Genomic DNA, 21,792 nt, shown 5'->3' with positions numbered 1-21,792 from the left:
TATTTAACATTTATTTAACTAGCCAAGTCAGTTAAGAACAAATTCTTATTTACAATGACGGCCTAGGAACAGTGGGTTAACTGCCTAGTTCAGGGGCAGAACAACAGATTTTGAACTTGTCAGCTCGGGGATTTGTTCTAGCAACCTTTTGGTCACTGGCCCAACACTCTAACCACTAGGCTACCTGTTTAGTCCCAGGGTCCTTAGCTTAGTGATGAGCTTTGTGGGAACAATGGTGTTCAACGCTGAGGTGCAGTCAATGAACAGCATTCTCACATAGGTGTTCCTTTTGTCCAGGTGGGAAAGGGCAGTGTGGAGTGTGATTTGAGGTTGGGTCATCTGTGGATCTGTTGGGGTGGTATGCAAATTGGAGTGGGTTCTAGGGTATCCGGGAGGATGCTGTTGATGTGAGCCATGACCAGCCTTTCAAAGCACTTTATGGCTACTGACGTGAGTGTTCCGGGTCAGTAATCTTTTAGGCACGTTACCTTCCTTGGGCACAGGGACTTTGGTGGTCTGCTTGAAACATGTAGGTATGCCAGACTCAGGAAGAGGTTGAAAATGTCAGTGAAGACACTTGGCAGTTGTTCCGCGCATGCTTTGAGTACACATCCTGGTAATCTATCTGGCCCCGCGGCTTTGCTAATGTTGACCTGTTTAAAGGTCTTGCTCACATCGGCTACCGAAAGCGTTATCACAAAGTCGTCCAGAACAGCTGGTGCTAGGATTCAATCTTAATCCTGTATTGACACTTTGCTTGTTTAATGGTTCATCTGACGGCATAGCAGGATTTCTTGTAAGCATCCGGATTAGTGTCCCGCTCCTTGAAAGTGGCAGCTCTAGCCTTTAGCTCGATGCGGATGTTGCCTGTAATCCATGGCTTCTGGTTGGGATATGTACGTACGTTCACTGTGGGGATGACGTTGTCGATATACTTATTGATGAAGCCGATGACTGAGATGGTATACTCCTCAATGTCATTTGATGAATCCCGGAACATATTCCAGTCTGTGCTAGTAAAAAACCTGTAGTGTAGCATCCACATCATCTGATCATATCCGTATTGAGCGAGTCACTGGTACTTCCTGCTTTAGTTTTTGCTTGTAAGCAGGAATCAGGAGGATAGAATTGTGGTCAGATTTGCCAAATGAAGGGGGGAGAGCTTTGTATGCATCTCTGTGTGTGGAGTGAAGGTGGTCTAGAGTTTTCTTTCCTCTGGTTGCACATGCGACATGCTGGTAAAAATGAGATACACTGATTTAAGTTTGCCTGCATTAAAGTCCCCAGCCACTAGGAGCACCACTTCTGGATGAGAATTTTCTTGTTTGTTTATGGCCTTATACAGCTGGTTGAATGCAGTCTTAGTGCCAGCATCGGTTTGTGGTGGTAAATAGACGGCTATGAATAATATAGATGAGAACTCTCTTGTTAGATAGTTTAGTCTACAGCTTATCATAAGGTACTCTACTTCAGGCGAGCAATACCTCAAGACTTCTTTAATATTAGACATTGCGCACCAGCTGTTATTGACAAATAAATAGACACACACCCCCGGCCCTCGTCTTACCAGACGTAGCTTCTCTGTCCTGCCGGTGCATGGAAAATCCCGCCAGCTCTATATTATCTGTGTCGTCATTCAGCCACGGCTCAGTGAAACATAAGATGTTACAGTTTTTAATGTCCCGTTGGTAGTATAATCTTGATCATAGGTCATCCATTTTATTTTCCAATGATTGCACGTTGGCCAATAGAACGGATGGCAATGGGAGTTTACTCACTCGCCTATGAATTCTCAGAAGGCAGCCCAGCCCAACCTTCTCTCTGTCCTGGATCATCTGCTGAACCTCTGCTTCAGTGTGCTTGACATGGACCTGAGGAAACAATCATAAAAAATTGTAATCAATGGTTGCCAAAATCCGGTAACTTTCCCAAAACTCTTAGGTTTTCCAGAAATCCCAGTTGGAAGATTCCTAGACTCAGGAGGGAATACGCAGGAAACCCAGGAACCCCAAAAATTGGATTTCTGGACAACCCCAAAATAAAACATTATTTATAAAAGGAAATCAAACCAAATTATTTCCTCAAATTCACTTTCCTCAACTGCTTACAGTTAAAAAAATATATAATTGTAGATTTTATAATAGTGCTGAAGGATCTTGTGGAAAACAACGTACCCTCTTTACTTCCGACACTTTTTCTACGGTTAAAATAAAATGTTTATTGTGGTCTGTCTCAGCACAGAGGTGACACAGAAACATCTGGTCGTTCTGACGGAACAAGTCCAGTAGCCTCTCATGCTTCTTACAAATCCTGTTCTCCAGGTTCTTCACGGGGTCCACCAGCTTGTGTCTCTCCATCACTCTCTGATGAGCCTCCAGGTGAGTCTCACAGTAGGAGGTCAGACACACCAGGCAGGACTTCAGGGCCTTCTGCTTCTTCCCAGTGCAGACGTCACAGGCCACATTCCTAGGACCAGCGAACGTGGGGCGCTTCAGATCTTTAACACTCATAGACTTAAAATGATGAACTACTTCTTTGAATGATGTGTTGACCCGGAGGTCAGGTTTTTGTAAAACTCCTCTTTACAAGCGGGGCACTGGGTTACATCACTGGAATCCCAGTAACTCCCAATACAATTCTAACAGAAGTTGTGTCCACATGGAGTAGTGACTGGGTTAGTGGACAACTCCAGACAGATGGAGCAATTGAACTGGCTGTCATTCATTCTACTTCAAGCTGAAGCCTTATCTGGAAATAAAATAGTGTGTTGGTTAGGGTTAGACCATGTGAATCTCTTGCAAGGTAATCAAAACCCAGTAAACAGTTTAAGTCAATCAGCAATAAGAAAGTAATATAATACTCTAGGATTATTAGCCTTCATGAAAAATCTGTTTGTGCTCTTGCCAACTCCATTGCTGTCATTGTCAAGACAAATATGACAATGATTGACAGACTGGCAATCAGGCATGGGGATGTGACCATATGAGATGGTATCTTCCTTACTAGAACAGGTTAAACAACATAGAAGTACAGGACGCCCCAAGAATGATGAAGATTCATTGTGCAAAATAGTTCTAATATTTTCCCCACAAAACTGTAAAATGTATGATAATCTGGCACTGTGACTTCATTTTACAATTTTCTACAGCAATTTGTATTATAAAAAAGCAACTATTCATGCATTGCTCAGTTTACTAAAGTTAATAATCACCTTTTTTTTTATTAACGCACAATATAGACTATTACATGAATATTAGAACTCAGTAGGGCTGTGACGATATCAGTTTCGCAATATTTTGTTCCATGGCAAAAATGTAAACATGATGCAGACCAACCTCTTTAGTCCTTTAAAAACCTGCTGTATGTAATATTGTGTGCTATGGCTTGAAAAATAAATAAATGTGACTCTGGATGACTTCATAATGATGTTAGTTTCCAACATTAGGGCTGTTTTACTAAATACGTTTTGTGTTCTGATGGGGTACGATAGTTGAACTAAGCTCATGAGGTATTTCTAAGAATCAATGGGTACATATCATTAATTTGTAAGTCCAAAAATGTATTTAGAAACTGCAGATCACTCCTTTAATGTATGTGATGTTTTCTTCTTCCACTTTTAATTATCACATCAATTATATATATATATATATATATTGTATCAATCAAAGTCCTTACCTGTGGTTGTATGTCTCTTCAGTATAGTTTTACCTCTGAACAGGGACAAAGCATTTAAAGGTTTTCAATCTGTGTCCTGTATGGCTAAACCAATGGTTGTTGAGCAGAGATGTGGATATGAGGAATTACAATGAAAACGTCCACTGATTTATTGCTTCATGAAAGAGGGAGGAGTTTACAAGTCTTCAAAAATCCCCCCGAAACCAATCAAGGAAATGTATCAGATTGTAGTGTTTTCCCCCAGAAGAGGAAGCGTTTCCTTGTGAGTGTTGTGCTGCATAGAGGTGAGTTTTAATTAATGGAATACTTTTGACATAACTAAAGGAAAACGTTTGTCAAATGTGAACTCTGCCGCCCCGTCCTATGTCAAAGTCACAAGGCTATTTTTACTCTCATTCTCTCTCCACCACACTAAACACAAATGGAACTCTGACAATCTGTAAACTTAGTAACGCTTGCTTGCATGCATGGTTTGTGCTACAAGTTTCATTGCAAAATAATAAGGACTACACTAACAGCTTCTTGGTTATACATTATATTTCATCCTTAATGGTGAAACTGCCACAGCCGTTTGCGGTATTACAACAACAAAGAAGCTACTGCAAACAACAAACAGTTTGTTTCCCTCAGACATCATTGCACATGCAATTTAACAGCAGCATTCGTACTGCAATTTGGACTCTCCCCAGCTCTGCTTGGTCAACAAAACAATAACAACGGCCGTGGGGCGGACAGTGGCGCTCATTCCTCTACTGCGGATTCCGTCTTCAAAGCTGGTTATCATTAATGGTGAAATGATATGTCCAATTGCGATATTAAAACAACAAAGAAATTACTGCAAACAAAATCATTGCACACACAATAGAAGAGCACAATATGTACTGTACATTTTTTTTTACCATGCTGCACAACTTCTCCTCAGCTCGGCAACATCAACAGTAACAAGGGTGATGGGGAGACCGTAGCGCTGTTTCCGCCTTCTGTGGATTCCATCTTTAAGTCAGTGAATGCAGTAATCATTATTGTGGTATTGAATGTGTAACTGTGTCTATTTGCTTTTTGTCATGCATGTTTTGACCGGTATTTGTATAGCTTAAAATCAATCAATGGTTTAGCGGGTTTTGGGAGTGTCTGTTCAAGATATGCTGACCTCCATTAATTGTTGAGGGGAACGACTGCCCCCTCTCATTGAAGCCATGAAGTTCAAGGCCAACCGGGGTACTGCAGGCTGTTGTTTCCAGAAGCAATCTTCGTGGTCAGTATTCGTGTAAATATTTTTTCCCCCGACGACTATCTTGGTAATAATTGCTCCTGTTACACCAGATGTACAGTCAGGTCCAAAATGATTGGAAACCTTGATAAAGATCAGCATAAAAATATTGTATAAAATAAATATTACAAATACTAAGTTATAGTATATGCTCAAAAACATTGGGAAATTACATTATTTTATATGAATAAAATTGAAGAAAAAAATCTCAGACAGGGGTCCAAATTATTGTTTTCAATACCTTTCAATACCTTAGGGACAGATAGAAATGTACTGGGGGAGGGTTGTCAAACGTTTTACTTTGCTTTGGAAGGTTGTAGTTTTTTGGGGGGCACAGGGGAGGGTAGTGTGTTTTTCCTGGTTTACATTAGCTCTTTGCAGGTTTTACTATATAATTTCTTCCATCCTAGCCAAATTTCCTCATCTGCTTGCATGTGCCTCCACTATATCAAGATCTTTTGGTTCTTCCTTTTTGCACTATGCGTTTCCGTGTGCTAACTTTTCCCACGGACCTAATGGCAAACCTTCTGAAGACCATGAAAGAGATTGCCAAACTAATCAAGATGGGCAACTTGTCTGCAAACGACAATGCTGTCCTGGTTCTGTATACACAGTCTGATATAGTCAGTTCAGCCTTTTAGATCTTAATGGCTGCATTTACATAGACTGCCCGGTTCTGATCTTTTGCCCAATTATAGGTAAAAGATCTGATTTGATTGATCAAAAGACCAATTAGTGTCAAAATTTCAGAACAGGGCCTGGTTTCCCAAAAGCATCTTAAGGCTAAGTCATTGCTAGAACCTTCGTAAGAGCGTTGAACAATTTCTGAGCCTTGTCCCAAAACCATCTTTATTAACGTTAAACTTGGATTTGCTCGTAAACTAACGCCTGCCTCAGACCACTCGTAGAACAGCTAAGTGTGTTGTTAGATCGCCGTTTGCCCTCCCGCTTCACTTTATACACAGAAAATCTCTGCTAGCCATAGAATGAAGATGTTTATCTGTCTCTCTGACTGCTGAAAACTTCATAGTTGAATATAGCTGAATATCATGTTCTAAACAAGCGAAGCAAGGATACAAAAAAAAAAGATAACCGAGATAACCGAAATATATACTGTATATATAATAGCTAGATTATTAGGCTAAATATTGACATCACTTTCATGTATGTGCAATAGATAGACCTACCTAGTATTTAGCCATTAGACCACATCTGAGCCGCTTCAATATTCGCATCTATTAGGCCTACAGGCTACTATAATTGCTATTATTATTATTTATTGCCTTAACTTACCTCTTTTGCACTCACTGTATATAGACATTTTGTTTTCTTTTGTTCTACTGTATTATTGACTGTATGTTTTGTTTATTCCATGTGTAACTCTGTGTTGTTGTATGTGTCGAATTGCTATGCTTTATCTTGGCCAAGTCACAGTTGCAAATGAGAACTTGTTCTCAACTAGCCTACCTGGTTAAATAAAGGTGAAATAAAAAAATAAATAAAATATTATCTAAAAGCTCAAGCATTTCACTGTAGCCTAAACAATAATCTAAAGGTCAACATATTAGGTCTACGGCAACGCCTCTTAACTTGCTACTTCATGATTAATTATTTTAATTGATTAATTTTAGAATATCTGTAGGCCTACTTAAAACTCAGTTACTGCTTGCCATTAGGCTACAATGATTTGTTGAGCAATTGCGAAAACCATTGTCATCATATCCTATTTTTAGGTCACGTTGATATTTTGTATGGCGAACAAGGGAATGAGAGACTTTGACTTTGGCTTTATTTTTTCTTGCTCACAGTTTACACAAACTGAAGAAATGCGTAGTTTACATAATCAAACTGCATACAAAATAGCACGAGAAAAAAACCCTTAACACATGCCAGACATATAAGAATACATAATGATAACACATGGCAGACGTATAATGCACTTAAATACATAATAGGCTACAGAAGTGTCACGCCTGCTCCCGCTTCCCCTCTCTGGCGCTCGTGGGCGCCAGGCTGCCCTTCATTACGCACACCTGTCACCATCATTACGTGCATCAGTGCTCATTGGACTCACCTGGACTCCTTCACGTTGTTGATTGCCCCCTCTATACCTGTCTGTTCCTCAGTACTGTTCCCCGTGTCAGCATTACTGTCGTAATGTTTTGTTCCCCCCCCCCCCCCCCCCGTCCAGACGCTGTTCATGTTTTGTTTAATGTCTGTTTTCCCTTAAATGTTCACTCCCTGTACTTGCTTCTCGTCTCTTTTTTTTACCCTAATCAGTTATGTCTTTGGAGAGCCATAAATCATTTAAGAGGTACAGAGAACTATTTAGCCTATATTCTGAAATCAGTTTCAGCATGGGACAGCTCCTGTAACGACACAGTTAAGTTTCACTTTGTAACAAGTACACTGCGGGCTGTAGAAGTACTGGTCCAAGATCAATACTTCTACTCCGACATGTGAATGTGGGCCCAAATGCTCACCCAGAAGCGGCGCTCCAAGCGGCCAGGGACTTTAATGCATGCAAACTTAAATCAGTTTTACCAACATTTTACCAGCATGTCACATGTGCAACCAGGGGGGAAAAAATCCTAGACCACCTTTAATCCACACACAGATATGCATACAAAGCTCTCCCCCGCCCTCCATTTGGCAAATCTGACCACAATTCTATCCTCCTGATTCCTGCTTACAAGCAAAAACTAAAGCAGGAAGTATCAGTGACTCGCTCAATACAAAAGTGGTCAGAAGACACGAATGCTACACTACAGGACTGTTTTGCGAGCACAGACTGGAATATGTTCCCGGGATTCATCCAATGACATTGAGGAATACACCATCTTAGTCATCGGCTTCATCAATTAGTGCATCAATGATGTCGTCCCCACAGTGACTGTATGTACATATCCCAACCAGAAGCCATGGATTACAGGCAACATCCGCATCGAGCTAAAGGGTAGAGCTTCTGCTTTCAAGGAGCGGGAGACTAATCCGGGCAGCTATAAGAAATCCTGCTATGCCCTCAAACAAGCAAAGCGTCAACACAGGATTAAGATTGAATCCTTCTACACCGGCTCTGACGCTCTTCGGATGTGGCAGGGCTTGAAAACTATTATGGACTACAAAGGGAAACCCAGACGCGAGCTGCCCAGTGACGCAAGCCTACCAGACAAGCTAAATGTAATTTATGCTCACTTCGAGCCAAGCAACACTGAAGCATGCACGAGAGCACCAGCTGTTCTGGATGACTGTGTGATAATGCTCTCGGTAGCCGATGTGAACAAAACCTTTAAATAGGTCAACATTCACAAAGCAGCTGGGCCGGGCAGATTACCAGGACGTGTACTCAAAGCATTCGCGGACCAACTGTCAAGTGTCTTCACTGACATTTTCAACCTCTTAACACTGGGGCCCCTCAGGGGTGTGTACTTAGTTCCCTCCTGTATTCCCTGTTCACCCATGACTGCATGGCCAAACACAACTCCAAAACCATCATTAAGGTTGCTGACGACACAACAGTGGAAGGCCTGATCACCGACCACGATGAGACGGCCTATAGGGAGGTCAGAGAACTGGCAGTGTGGTGCTAGGACAACAACTTCTCCCTCAATGTGATGTTAGGATTGAACTGGCTATTTGTTTGCATAGCCTATATAATATAACGGAGAAGCTATGCTACAATATTAAGTATATAAACTATGGATAAGTCAACTGCTGAAGACAAGAACTCCCGGCAACAGGAAGTGCGTCACGAGGCTAGGACCAGCCTGCACGCCAACGATAGGATGAGTAAGTTTAAACATGCTCATCCTCCCTCTGACAGGCCAGCAGTGAGCCGGAACTATCTCTGTCAGAGTATTTAAGGATGAACAAAGGATGTGTCGTTCTCTTCTCTGTCTGCCCTGCGTGGTGTTACAGTGAGACCGTATATACGAACATCATATTTTCCATTTGTACTATCATTCTATTTACTTAAAGATGAATTAAATAATCATTGCAAAACTAAGTTGCATGGTTTGTTTATATCCTAATACCAGATTCGATTGACGCAATCCGACAATTGTTGACCCTGACGTGATTCTGGTAGAAGGACTTCGCTGGAATTTGTCCGGCTGATTGGGCATCGCTGTCGTCGGACGGTGTGTTTCACAAATCCTGACCGGTCAAACAAAAAGATAAGCAGACACCTATTGTGAATAACTAAATTTATTTTGTGAGACACCTGTTTGATGTAAGTGACTAAATTACGACATATAACTTCAAATTGATGAAGTATATAATTGAAAATGATATGTCTAATATGGTAAATGTGATTGTTGAAAACCATGGTGAAATAAGAATATTGTCTTACCGGCAAGGTCCGTTATTGGCGTATTGTCTTACCGGCAAGGTCCGTAATCGAGACGTATTACGGCTGGGTTCGGAGAAATACATAAACTCTTAGGCAAGGTCTTGTAGGTCGTGAACGTACCACAGACTAGGTTCTAAGGGTATAGGGAAATATTGGGAAAAATATTGTCTTACCGGCAAGGTCCGTAATCATGAATGTATTGCGGTTAGGTTCGGGGAAATGTTAAAATTTTTTGCGTATTGTCTTACCGGCAAGGTCCGTAATCGAGACGTATTACGGGTGGGTTCGGAGAAATACATAAACTCTTAGGCAAGGTCCTGTAGGTCGCGAACGTACCACAGGCTAGGTTCTAAAAGTACAGGGAACTATTGGAAAGGAATATTGTCCTACCGGCAAGGTCCGTAAATATGGATATATATTACAGTTAGGTTCGGGGAAATATTAAACATTTTAGGAATAATAATATTGTCCTACCGGCAAGGTCCGTAAGTGTGAACATATTACGGCTAGGTTCGGGGAAATATTTAATGTTTTAGGTTCTGTAGATCCGTAATTGTGAGCACATTGAGGCTAGGTTAAAAAAAAAAATATATATATATATATATAAAAAAATGTAACTAACGGGTGATGTCTGTAAACAAGTCGGAGAATACTTTGTTTTAGACGCTGTATAAGCTAACGGGTAAAATTCAGGGAAGTATTGGGGGATGATAAAGTAGTGGTACATTTTGAAAAGTTATTAGTTAACAACCGAAAAGCATATATGGCGGGGCGGGAAATGGAGCGGATATTGAAGGCCCTAATATCTACACTAGAAGTAAAAGGGGGAAAAGACGGTAAAGAATGGAAAAGAAGAGGAGAAAAATTATACAAAGAATGGGTGGATGATGGCTGTATCACATCACCTGAAGGAGTCCCAGTAGAGGGGGAACCAGGACGAATATTAGAGACGCTGAAAATAAAATCAGCAAAAGCTGAAGGAGAATGGAAACAAGAGGGAGAGCCACGAAAAGGAAAGCACAAGGAAGTGATGGAAAAAGCTAGGTTGATGGAGCGCATAGGTTTGGCGATGCTGGAAAAACTAAAGAAAATGTGGAAAGAAGGACAAGAACAAGAACAATTGAAACGATCCAGGCTCTATCCTGCCCTTCCCTCAGCACCCCCGCCGTATGAAGTTCCAAAGATCATGGCTCCAGTTTTAGATGTGTCAGCAGCGGTCAGCTACCACAAACGCCCGGATAAAGAGGAAGGGGAGCAGTGGTGCAAGGTGAGCGATAGGAGAGAGGAGGTGGCTGCTCTACTTGAGACAGCAAAAGCAATGAGAGACGGGGTGAACAACCTGAGCAGACTGGAAGCTGGCATTGAAAGCATGAGCCTAGTAGGAAGAAGCGAAAGTGGCAGCGTAGTATCAGATGACCTGATACAGTGGAAAGACCCTGAGACGACAGAGAGAGAGAGAGAGAGAATGGAAGCTGAGAGACAGACCCTGAAAAAGCTGGAACAAATGGAAATGGAGAGAATGGAAGCCGAGAGACAAAGACGCAGAAAGTTGGAAGAAATGGAAGAGGAAGTGAAACAAGGAGAAGTACAGATAAGAATACTAGAAAAGACTGTGAGAACTTGGCGAAGAGCAAGATCGAAGTGGCAGACCAGGCCACCTAGAGAGGGGCCACTGCATAGACATAGGAGGGAAAAAGGAGAGACAGAGAACCCAAAGTTCTGTGTGGAACATTTGAAGGGGACATGTGGAACCCAGGGGATGCCCCAACATACCACACGAGAAGCAGGAGTCATGAAAGGATGACAATGAGGCTGTATCCGCTGAGGGATACACCCGGAGGTACAGCAGTGTATAAGCCATGGGCTCACCGGGATATACAGACCCTAATCGATAGCCTGCCTGCGCCTGAGGAGTCAGGGGATAGATGGGTAAAAGCATTTGAAAGTCTGACGGCGGCTGACCAACTCACGGTAGGTGATATGGCCGCGGAAATGAACAGGTGTATGGGAGACCAAGAATACAGAGAAGTCATGACTGCTGCAGGACTGGGAGCAGCTACCAGGTTTGATCAATACCGAGGACAAGCATGGGACGCTGTCAGGTGCAAATACCCGACCCAGCCAAGACCTCAGCTGATGCGGACACTGACACTGGAGGAAGAGGAGAGTGTGCCCGTATACATGAAAAAGGCAAGGGGCCTCTGGAGGCAGGCTTGGAATGAAGAACCAGAGAAAGACACCATGAAGCACTTATTCCTTGCTAACTGTATGCAAGGGTTGCCAGACCAGGTGCGGGTGGAATGTGAAAAGGTGGTGGGAATCACAGCTAAGAGTGTGCTGGAATTCACGGAGATCGCTCAACACCATGTTGAGCAATGGAGTGAGGGAGTGAGTGAGAGAGGCATATTTCTACCAAATTGAAAAAGGCCTGGAAATGTTGTGTTTGTTTTTAACTAGGGTTAGCAAATACCCATACACAACAAATCGTGTATAACTATTTGTTGGTATCTTTAAAATACTATGTTGGGATATACTATTCCTTTTGGATTTGGTGAGATTTCCATTTGCTGTACACCTAGAAGACACGATATCTTAAAGGGGTACACACACACATATGGAATCTTAGAAGTTATACATACATGGAGCCGTTGAAGTTTTGTTTTCTCAGTTTTAATTAAACACGTGAAGTCTTTGGATAAGGGAAATGTTCTGGGAACCTGAGATAAAATATGTAGAAAATGTTGAAGGTTTTTCTTTAATTGGTCTAATGTAGTAAGGAACATGGTTCTGAAAGGGTGGTATGACTTTTGACCTCTATCAGGGCTCCCCCTTGTGGTCTGATCAGCCACATTGAGAAGCCATTTGGATGGTGAATTTAAGGTCATTGGTGATATTGATTTTAAGGAAATTTGTAGAACTAATAATTATGATGGAGTTAAAGTTCTAAGACACAATTGATCATTTGAACCACTGAGAAGACAGAATGACGATAAGGGTATAATACATTTTCTTTGTGGAGTAGTTCAGATTAATAAGCAGGGGTATTTTTTACGTTATCTAGATAAGTCAGCTGTGGTTGTAAGCAGTGTAAGAGATTTAACACAACAAGGCTGTGGAATTGACATAACAGTATTATTATATTTTGTTGTGAATAAGTTTAATAATGGTAGACTTATGTCAACAGGACAGAGATATATGACATTTGTAGGTGATCCAGGATCATTGAGGGTAGCGAGATAAAATTAAGTAAATATGCAATATCTAGACAGGTTGATTTTTAAAAAAATTCAGAAGTGCAACAGGGGAGACTGTGAGACATTTAGCCAATATTTGGAATCAAACCATATTTGATACTGAGTTATGAGAAAGAGCGACAGACAGATAGAAGGAAGGGCAGATGGAGAAGTCCTCCCCCGCACTGCTGAGACCTTGATGGGTTGGAAGTAGCAGGAGGAGAGCATAAGCCAGGAAGAGAAGATAAAAGTGACACAGAAGAATTAGATAACGGTTAGTGAGTGAAGACCAGCATAGTTAAATTATAAACAGGTGAGGACAGAAATAACACTGGGACAGACAGAAAAGACGTAATAGGAATAGAAGATAGGAAGATAATTTAGTTTGATTGATTGTACGCTGTTGATTCATGTTTTCTTTTAAAACCACAATTAGAATCCCTCCACAGCCTCAGAGGATCTAGATACTTTTTCTAACCTCTCTGGATTAAAACCAAATTGTGATAAGTGTATTATATGTATTGGATCACAGAAAAAATGCTACTTTTACATTACCGTGTAGTTTACCAATAAAATGGTCTGACGGGGATGTGGACATCCTCAGTATACATATCCCAAAATAAATAAATGATCTCACTCCAATAAATTTTAATGGAAAGTTAGCAAAAATAGATAAGCTCTTGCTACCATGGAAAGGGAAACGCCTGTCTATTTGTGGAAAAATCACCCTGATTAACTCTTTAGTCATATCACAGTTTACCTATTTGCTTATGGTTTTGCCTACACCTAGTGACCTGCTTTTTAAATTATATGAACATAAAATATTACATTTTATTTGGAATGACAAGCCAGACAAAATTAAAAGGGCCTATTTATATAATGAATATGAATTCAGAGGGCAGAAATTATTAAATATTTAAGCATTAGACCTCTCACTAAAGGCATCAGTCATACAAAAGTTATACTTAAATACAAAATGGTTCTCTAGTAAATTAATAAGAATGTCTCACCCCATGTTCAAGAATGGCATTTTCCCCTTTATCCAGATTACAACTGCTCACTTTCTTTTAAAACCACAATTAGAATCCTTCCACAGCCTCAGGATTTACATTATTTTTCTAACCTCTTTGGATTAAAACAAGCCTTAGAAAGTTGATTGCAATTTCAGTTTAATCCACCTGAAAAGACAGAACAAATAATACAACAAATATTGTGGTTAAACTCAAATATACTAATTGATTTAATTTTTTAATTTTTTTTCGAAAAAAAAGGTATAATCTTTGTAAATTATATCATAAATAGGACTGGTGGAGTTATGTCACACATGCAGCTAACAAAAATATATGGAAATGTCTGCTCTACCCAAAATTACAACCAACTAATTGCAGTATTACCGCAAAAAAGGAAAAGGCAAGTGGAAGGGGGAAAAAGGAAAGAACTTGTCTCTCGGTCCTGCATTAAAGACCAAAAATGGTTAAAGAAAATTGTGATAAATAAAAATATATACCAGTTTCATTTAACGACCAAAAAATGGACAGCTGTGCCATATAAATAGTTGAAGAGATTTTCGATATACCGATTCCATGGCACATGGTTTATGAATTGATACGGAAAACAATGCCGGATTCAAAACTTCAAATTTTTCATTTTAAATTATTATACAAAATTCTTGCAACCAATATAATGTTATATATATATGGGGGATACAATCTTCCCAGCTCTGCAGATATTGCCACGAGGAGGCAGAGTCATTAGATCATTTGTTTTGGTACTGTCCATATGTAGCTTGTTTTTGGTCACAGGTCCAGGAATGGCTGAAGAATTGCAACATTTACCTAAAGCTAACTCTGCAGATAGCACAACTGGGTGATTTGAAAAGTTAGTCTTTCGATCAATAATATAATGATTATTTTAGCAAAAAATGTTATCTGTAGAAGCTATGAGAATAGAAAGGTTCAGTACTTTTGTGAAGCATCACAGCACAGTTGAAAAATATATGGAAAATAGAAATCCAAAATGGATTGTGTTAAGAGCTAGATTGGAGAGGTTGAATGGAGCTGAAGGGTGGGACTAATAACAACAAAATAACACATGTAAAACATACGGGGTCTATAAAATGTATATAGGTTCAGAAATGTTGTGAAATAACACAGTTACAAATAGAAATCAAATTGGATGGACATCAGAAATAGAGGAAGGCCAGAACTAAAAATAAAAAATATATAACTATCGTAAAATAGATTGTGTCTGTAAAATGTGTATAGCATGTATAAACTGAAGGTTGAAGCCTACGTGTTATTGTTTATTAGTTTACTCCAATTGGGGGATGTAATGAGTGTCGTGTGTGGAGGACCAAGACGCAACAGGGAAGTGTATACTCATCTTTTATTTTTAATATATAAGAAGGAGAAACAAAATAAACACGTATACAATTAACAGAAACGACACTAACAGTTCTGTCACGTGACAAGCACAAAACAGAATACAACTACCCACAAACCACAATACAAACACACCCCTAATTATAGGACCTTCAATCAGAGGCAACGATAGACAGCTGCCTCCAACTGAAGGCACCAACACCAATTAACTAAACATAGAAATACAAATGACTAGACAGAACATAGAAATAAACTAACATAGAACAATAACCAAAACCCTGGACTAATAAATCAAATACCCCTCTCTACATGGACACATACACACAACCACCCTGAACCACATAAAACAAATACCCCCTGCCACGTCCTGACCAAACGAAACACTAACAAATCACACCTTTACAGGTCAGAACGTGACAGGGGAGTAAACTAATAAACAATAGCACAAAGGCTTCTACCTTCAGCGGTATGGTGGTATGGTTTGCGGGGAATAATAAAGGTATATTCAACAAAAAAAGTGTGTGTACAGTATATGTATGTATGTGTGTACAGTTGAAGTCGGAAGTTTACATACACCTTAGCCAAATACATATAAACTCAGTTTTCACAATTCCTAACATTTAATCCTAGTAGAAATTTCCCGTCTTAGGTCAGTTAGTACCACCACTTTATTTTAAGAATGTGAAATGTCAGAATAGTAGTAGAGAGAATGATATATTTCAGCTTTGATTTCTTTCATTACATTCCCAGTGGGTCAGAAGTTTACATACACTCGATTAGTATTTGGTAGCATTGCCTTTAAATTGTTTAACTTGGGTCGAACGTTTCGAGTAGCCTTCCACAAGCTTCCCACAATAAGTTGACAGAGCTGTTGTAACTGAGTCAGGTTTGTAGGCCTCCTTGCTCGCACATACTTTTCAGTTCTGCCCACAAATGTTCTATAGGATTGAGGTCAGGGCTTTTTGATGGCCACTCCAATACCTTGACTTTGTTGTCCTTAAGCCATTTTGCCACAACTTTGGAAGTATGCTTGAGGTCATTGTCCATTTGGAAGACCCATTTGCGACCAAGCTTTAACTTCCTGACTGATGTTTTGAGATGTTGCAATATATCCACATAATTGTCCTTCCTCATGATGCCATCTATTTTGTGAAGTGCACCAGTCCCTTCTGCAGCAAAGCACCCCCACAACATAATGCTGCCACCCCTGTGCTTCACGGTTGGGATGGTGTTCTTCGGCTTGCAAGCCTCCCCCTTTTTCCTCCAAACATAACAATGGTCATTATGGCCAAACAGTTCTATTTTTGTTTCATCAGACGAGAGGACATTTCTCCAAAAACTACAATCTTTGTCCCCATGTGCAGTTGCAAACCATAGTCTGGCATTTTTATGGCGGTTTTGGAGCAGTGGCTTCTTCCTTGCTGAGCGGCCTTTCAGGTTATATCGATATAGGACTCATTTTACTGTGGATATAAATAATTTTGTACCTGTTTCCTCCAGCATCTTCACAAGGTCCTTTGCTGTTGTTCTGGGATTGATTTGCACGTTTTGCACCATAGTATGTTCATCTCTAGGAGACAGAATGCGTCTCCTACCTGAGCGGTATGACGGCTGCATGGTCCCATGGAGTTTATACTTGCGTACTATTGTTTGTACAGATGAACGTGGTACCTACAGCCGTTTGGAAATTTCTCCCAAGGATGAACCAGACTTGTGGATGTCTACAATTTATTTTCTGAGGTCTTGGCTGACTTATTTTGATTTTCCCATGATGTCAAGCAAGGAGGCACTGACTTTGAAGGTAGGCCTTGAAATACATCCACAGGTACACCTCCAATTGACTCAAATGATGTCAATTAGCCGATCAGAAGCTTCTAAAGCCATGAATTAATTTTCTGGAATTTTCCAAGCTGTTTAAAGGCACAGCCAACTTAGTGTATGTAAACTTCTGACCCACTGGAATTGTGATACAGTGAATTATAAGTGAATTATAAGTGTAAACAATTGTTGGAAAAATTACTTGTGTCATGCACAAAGTAGATGTCCTAACGGACTTGCCAAAACTAACAAGAAAACTATAGTTTGTTAAGAAGAAATTTGTGGAATGGTTGAAAAACGAGTTTTAATGACTCCAACCTAAGTGTATGTAAACTTCCGACTTCAACTGTATGTATATATTAAAGCTGATCCACCCCCTAAATTTAAAATAAATAAATAAACCTGCCGCAAAACAAAATTATGTAAGTCAAAAGTTTGTGTAGAGGAGCATTGTAAATACAAATGAAACAGTGAAGTGATCTCTGGTACTTTAATGAGGACCAGCCAACCTTTTTAAGCAGTGATGCGTATTAAGACTGTCACCTGTGACAAAGCAAAGGGCGTCACCATAGTCACCATAGTCAAGAACTGGCAGGAAAACTGACTGAACAATCTGCTTCCTGCTGTTTAGGGAGAGGCATTATCTATTTCAGCTTCTTTAGCTCATCCGTATGTTTTTTAAATGACATATTGTCAATCCAAAAGCCAGATACTTATAGGTGGGAACCTGCTTGATGAAAGAACCATCCAATGCATAAATGTGTCAGCCATCTGAAATAATTCTACTAGAATTAGAATTAAGTACCCATTTTAGTACGCATTAAGTACGCATTAAGTACCCATTTTAAATCAACAAGGACTTTGCAAGGTAACAAAATCACATCGAAGCTCCAACACTACCTGGTCAGCTACAATGAAATAAATATAACTATACCTTAAATGTCTCCTCACCAGGGAAGGGTGTAATCACACTGCGGGAAAAATTGATTTGGGAAAAAGGACATTTTTTGGGGTTCATGCATGTTTTGGGGTTGTCTTTGGAGTCAGCCTTTGAAGTATTATGATTAGTATGTGAAGATAAAAGTTGGATATTTAACATTTATTGTCGGAGAGCGGCTCATTATATCTTCCCGTTTCTAATTAAGCCCCTTTACAATTTGTATTTACTTTAAAGGTACAAACTTTACAGGTACATGTGGGTGTGTACTTCGACGGGCGGGAGCAAAGCGTGTCATCCTACGATGTGAATCTCAGGTCGTCAACTCTATGCACACAACTACACGCCCACCAACGAAAGCCTCTTCCCATTCTTCCGCCCTGATTTCTTCAGCCCTGGAGACAACTCCACCAACCACGTCATGACTTTTACAATCCTGACTGACACAAACCACCTTCGTGGATGATGATGCTCAGTGCCGACCAAAGCCTTTTGGTGGCAAGTTTTGGTTAGGTTCACTTGACTGATTTTTATGTCAAATATTTTGTTATCCGGTTTAAAAATATTTAAATACTGTACCAGGCAAAAGTTTGGACACACCTACTCATTTAAGTGTTTTTCAATATTTTAATATTTTCTACATTGTAGAATACAGTAATAGTGAAAACATCAAAACTATGAAATAACACATATGGAATCATGTTGTAACCAAAAAAAGTGTTAAACAAATCAAAATATATTTTATATTTCAGATTCTTCAAAGTAGCCACCCTTTGGCTTGATGACAACTTTTCACACTCTTGGCATTTTCTCAACCACTTCATGAGGTAGTCACCTGGAATGCATTTCAACTAACAGGTGTGCCTTGTTAAAAGTGAATTTGTGGAATTTCTTTCTTTCTTAATGCATTTCAGCAAATCAGTTGTGTTGTGACAAGGTAGGGGGGTATACAGAAGATAGCCCTATTTGGTAAAAGACCAAGTCCATATTATGGCAAGAACAGCTCAAATAAGCAAAGAGAAACGACAGCCCATCATTACTTTAAGACATGACGGTCAGTCAATACGGAAAATGTCAAGAACTTTGAGTTACTTCAAGTGCAGTCGCAAAAACCATCAAGCGCTATGATGAAATTGGCTCTCATGAGGACCGCCACAGGAAAGGAAGACCCAGAGTTACCTCTGCAGCAGAGGATAAGTTCATTAGAGTTACCAGCCTCAGAATTTGCAGCCCAAATAAATGCTTCACAGAGTTCAAGTAACAGACACATCTCAACATCAACTATTCGGGGGAGACTCCGAGTATCAGGCCTACATGGTTGAATTGCTGCAAAGAAACCGCTACTCAAGGACACCAATAAGAAGAAGATACTTTCTTGGGCCAAGAAACACAAGCAATGGACATTAGAACGGTGGAAATCTATCCTTTGGTCTGATGAGTCCAAATTTGAGATTTTTGGTTCCAACCGCCGTGTCTTTGTGACATGCAGAGTAGGTGAACTGATGATCTCCGCATGTGTGGTTCCCAACGTGAAGCATGGAGGAGGAGATGTAATGGTGTGGGGGTGCTTTGCTAGTAACACTGTCGTGGTTTATTTAGAATTCAAGGCACACTTAACAAGCATGACTACCTCAACATTCTGCAGCGATACGCCATCCCATCTGGTTTGCGCTTAGTGGGACCATCATCTGATTTTCAACAGGACAATGACCCAACACACCTCCAGGCTGTGTAAGTGCTATTTGACGAAGAAGGAGAGTGATGGAGTGCTGCATCAGATGACCTGACCTTCACAATCACCCGACTTCAACCCAATTAAGATGGTTTGAGATAAGTTGGACCGCAGAGTGAAGGAAAAGCAGCCAACAAGTGCTCAGCATATGTGGTAACTCCTTCAAGACAGTTGGAAAAGCATTCCAGTTGAAACTGGTTGAGAGAATGCCAAGAGTGTGCAAAGCTGTCATCAAGGCAAAGGGTGGCTACTTTGAAGAATCTAAAATCAAAAATATATTTTGAGTTGCTTAACACTTTTTTTGGTTACTACAGTTTTCCATATATGTTATTTCATAGTGTTGATGTCTTCACTATTATTCTACAATGTAGAAAATAGTAAAAATAAAGAAAGCCCCTTGAATGAGTAGGTGCGTCCACATCTTTGACTGGTACTGTATATATATTTTTATTTTTCAAAATAAGTGATTTTTTATTTTATTTACCTCCAGCTCCTTATTCTTGCACATAGAAAACCTATGTCTCTCCCCTCTGATTAAGCGGACAAAATAGTGTCATTGCCTAATTTTCACTTTACATGGGCTGAATCTGAAAACGTTAATAGCTTTTAAGTGTTTGCTTTCTCTGTCCTTGTTTTGTCAATTCCTCTCAAATCTCACTGGAGGAGGTGGTCAGAAGAAGGTACAATGGATCATCTCCTCCAGTGCACTTTAAGGAATTGAGGAGACCAGGATGACGAAGCAAGGGTTGACGGTTAGCAATGTTTTCAGACACGGCCATAGTTTAGGCACACACAGTGCTTGACTTGGGTAGGAGCTCACAGGAACTGGGTATCGGTGTGGTGATACTGATGGTCACTGATGTTTTTTCTCGGAACTGATGGCTTCTACGGTTGTGGCTAGATGGAGTACAGCATTTTAGCCAAGCCTAACCCTTTTCCTAACCATAACCTAATTCTCCTAACCCTGCTACTTTAATTCTCCATCTAGCCACATCCATAGAAGCCAGCCATTTCGATAAACCATCAGTGTTACCACACTGCTCAAGTTCCTGCACCTCCTATAGAATATTAGCTCAAAGGTTTTGCAGAGTTTCTGCACCTAAATATCAACAGTACCGGCACTCAAAATGAGTACTGGCATCTATTTCAGTCCAAGCCAAGCACTGGGCACAGTACTACTATAAACACTTGCCAGTTTTTTCAAAATCGCTCAAAATTCATTGGGGTTCAGAATGTTGTAGATAATAAGACATTGTAAGAGAGCAATGCTTTTTTTCATCCATCCCACTTCTACACATCTCTCCGAAAGTATGCACTTGCACACTATCTCATGGATTTAAAAGCTTCGTATTGGTGTTGGCATTGGCTGGAGAGTTTCCACCATCGTTAAATCCATAATTGGGAGATCTGCAAGTGCACACTTCGGGAGAAAGAGATTATCGGGATGCAACCCATGACTAGGGAGTATGCAAGTGCAAGCTTCAGGAGAAGGTTGGGGAAAGGTGATGCAGCCTAGGTTTATTTTCTTTCTGCAACACTTCTACTTTCCTCCATTTTCCACTCTGTAGAATGTTGATTATAAACACTTATACACTTTGTTTGGGGTATAGGTTAGGGGCAACTTGTATCTAGACTAAAAAAGCAATGTGTATAGCTGAACAAACAGGGAAGGTTAGATGATCAGGTAGCCTACCGCAGAAGGGGGAGCATTACCCAAGGCCTATTTGTGGCTACAGTAATGTTGAAGCTCACTGATGCTATTTGAAGCCATGCCTGCCCAATGCCCATGTAATATTCAAGATCAAATTCAAATAACATCATATTGGTCGCGTACACATATTCTGCATATGTTATCGCGGGTGTAGCAAAATGCTTATGTTCTTAGCTCCAACAGTTCAGTAATACCTAACAATACACGCAAATACAACAAAGAAATAGAAAGGAATGAAGAAATATAGAAATATTAGAACGAGCAATGTCAGAGTCAAGGAATATAAATATAAATGTATATGATGGTGTGTGGTGTGTATACACATTATGGGCAGTATATGAATAGAACAGTTGTGTACAGTAGTAGTTACTGTACATATGAAGTGGGTAAAACAGTATGTAAATATTATTAAAGTGAACAGTGTTCAATGACTATGTACGTAGGGCAGCAGTCTCTAAAGTGCAGGGTTGAGTACCGGGTGTTAGCCGGCTAGTAACAGTTACTGAGTTCAGTGCAAGGTACTGGTCGAGGCCTGCTAATGATGACTATTTAACAGTCTAATGGCGTGGAGATAGAAACTGTTTTTCAGTCTCTCGGTCCCAACTTTGATGCACCTGTACTGTCTCTGCCTTCTAGATGGTAGCAGGGTGAACAGGCCGTGGCTCGGGTGGCTGAGGTCCTTGA

The 21,792-nt window shown here is 40.3% G+C and overlaps 1 pseudogene; it reads right to left on the bottom strand.

The window, feature by feature from the left end:
• Positions 1–335: 335 nt before the first annotated feature.
• The window catches only part of LOC145879935 (E3 ubiquitin-protein ligase TRIM47-like), a 43,815-nt pseudogene continuing 22,358 nt past the window's right edge, over positions 336–21,792 (bottom strand).

This window comes from Salmo salar, chromosome 07 (assembly GCF_965601325.2).
Source record: "Salmo salar chromosome 07, fSalSal1, whole genome shotgun sequence".
In the NCBI taxonomy this organism is placed as follows: domain Eukaryota; kingdom Metazoa; phylum Chordata; class Actinopteri; order Salmoniformes; family Salmonidae; genus Salmo; species Salmo salar.
The sequence above is the reverse complement of the archived record's forward strand: the minus strand, read 5'-3'. Positions and strand labels throughout refer to the sequence as shown.